Source organism: Mandrillus leucophaeus, unplaced genomic scaffold (assembly GCF_000951045.1).
Source record: "Mandrillus leucophaeus isolate KB7577 unplaced genomic scaffold, Mleu.le_1.0 Scaffold342, whole genome shotgun sequence".
In the NCBI taxonomy this organism is placed as follows: domain Eukaryota; kingdom Metazoa; phylum Chordata; class Mammalia; order Primates; family Cercopithecidae; genus Mandrillus; species Mandrillus leucophaeus.
In genome coordinates, this window is record NW_012103610.1 from 328143 (window position 1) to 330860 (window position 2718).

Consider the following 2718-nt stretch of genomic DNA (forward strand, 5'->3'; position numbering starts at 1 on the left):
AAACTCGAACTGCTAGTTCAGAAAATCAGAAGTCAAACTCTGGTCTGATTTCCAAGTCCACGCTCTTTCCACTACAACATGCTATAGCTGCCAATACACACTTCTTATCCACACAAGAATCCACACTTAACATATGACATAGATGGGAAACTGCTATTACCTAAATGAGGTAACTATCAAGATCTAATTAAACCAGGCCAGGCGCGGTGGCTCACACCTGTAATTCCAGCACTTTGGGAGGCCGAGGTGGGTGAATCACCTGAGGTCAGGAGTTCAAGGCCAGCCTGGCCAATACAGTAAAACCCTGTCTCTACTAAAAATACAAAAATTAGCCGGGCAGGATAGTGGGTGCCTGTAATCCCAGCTACTCGGGAGGCTGAGGCATGAGAATCGCTTGTACCCGGGAGGCCGGGGGTACTGTGAGCTGAGATTACACCATTGCACTACAGCCTGGGTGACAGAGCAAGACTCCATCTCCAGAAAAAAAAAAAAAGATCTAAGGAAACCAGCAGAAGTATTTTAGCTCTAATATCTCATAAGATACCATTTAGAAAACTCCTCATAAGATACCGTTTAGACCTTCAGGTATACAGAGTTTTGTTCCAAATTCCATGAAACTAGTTTCCTACCTATGTAGGAATTTATCCTATTTATCTCAAACCAGTTGTAAATCAGAATTTTAATTACCAAAGGTCCCTCTAAAAAGCTTAGGTGACCTGAACAAAATGTCCCCTAGGACAGGTACGGTGGCTCATGCCTATAATCCCAGCACTTTAGGAGGCCAAGACGGGAGAATCACTTGAGACTAAGAGCTCAACATCAGCCCCAGCAGCAAAGAGAGAACCCATCTCCACAAAAAATTTAAAAAACGAGTTGGGCATGGTGGCTTGCACTTGTAGTGCCACCTACTTGGGAGGCTGGCAGGAGGATCACTTGAGCCTGAGAGGTAAGGCTGCAGTGAGCCAGGATCGTACCACTGCACTCAAGCCTGGGTAACAGAGTGAGACCTCATCAGAAAAAAGGAAAGAAAGAGACAAGAGAGAAAAAAACGAAAAGGAAAGAAAGGAAGCAAAAGAAAAGAGAAGAAGAGGGGAGGGAAGGAAGGAGAAATGGGCCTTCCTACAACAATCTGAACACTGCATCAACTTGAAGCTTGCCAATTTTACTTTCAAGATCAACTGCTACTTAATATTTTGTATTTAACTGTACCACTTTTAAATTAAAGCAACCGCCAAGCTCGGTGGCTCACGCCTGCAATACCAGCACTTTGGGAGGCCTAGGCAGGAGGATCACCGGAAGTCAGTAGTTCGAGACCAGCCTGGCCAACATGGTGAAACCCTGTTTCTACTAAAAATACAAAAAATTAGCTGGGTGTGGTGGCACATACCTGTAATCCCAGCTACTTGGGAGGCTGTGGCAGGAGAATCACTTGAACCCAGGAGGCAGAGGTTACAGTGAGCTGAGTTCACACCACTGCACTCCAGCCTGGGTAACAGAGCAAGATGCCATCTCAAAAAAAAAAAATTTAAAGCAACCAAATAGTGTCACTTTTACCACCCAATCCTCTGACCAAAGCCAGGCATTGTTGTTCTAACAAGGCTCAAAAATCTCACTTAACTATTTCACTCTCTGCCTGATTTAATGGTAGGATAATGCAAATCAAAGATAGTAGCAAAAGTTATGTTCTACAACAATCATTAATAATAGGTTTACTATTTCAAACAACTTCCAAGCACTGATTTGCCTTAAAGGGGGTTGCAAACCAGGATGAGATGCCCATACACAGTGATTTTTGGCAACTGTAGTCTATTCAGCAAAGCAACAAACCTCTAGCGAAAAGAATGCCACATATATTCCAGTGAAACAAAATTAATACACGTGTCTTGGTAAAGAGGCTGAGTTCTAAGCAAAGATAGAGCACTGTTCATGATGTACTCACCCTTCAAAGGAATCAAATCGAAACACTTTCATTTTAGCAACGAAACTTTTAAAAGGCTTTATTTTGCAATAATTTTTCAAGTCCCTGCATTTCTTAGATTCTTTAAATTCTAACTTCCTGCCTCATAGATCTAAAATAGTCATGACATACCTAGGTATGCGCTACTCATTTAGTTAGAATGGTGCAGAGGAACACAAGTCTGTTTCTAGGGGTACGACTCCATACCCATTCATTTTGCACTAATATAACCACTAAATATAGCTCTAAGACACTGATGATTAAAAGCGGTTAATTATGTGAGTGATTCATACCTTCTATGTCCAAACACCAAGATTCAGGGATGTCTGTCAGATCTATGGGAAGAGGGGACAATAAACACCTGTCACAAAGCTTTTTTCCAAACCGGGAAGCCCCCAGCTGAGTTCCTGCCAATCCCAACCCGATTCCCTCCCCTTCATCCCTACCCCTCACCTCCCCAAAAAAGCTAGAGGTCACACTTCCACCAGAACCTGACTTTGTGAAGGGAATGGAGAGACAGGCCATAACGAGAGTGGCCACGAGAGCACTGCTAGGGGAAAGGGCCCTGGGTTCTTCTAGTCCGCACTGCCACAGTCCGAATGCGAGGCCTCGGGCAAGTCCGAAGGCACTTTTCCCCCACGGGACTCACTCATTTTATCTGTAAAATGCGGAGATGGCAAGCGGCTCCATACTCCACGGCTGAGGACGAGCTGGGGTCCCGCACAGACCCATCGAGGGCCCTGCCAGCACCCCACCGCCTC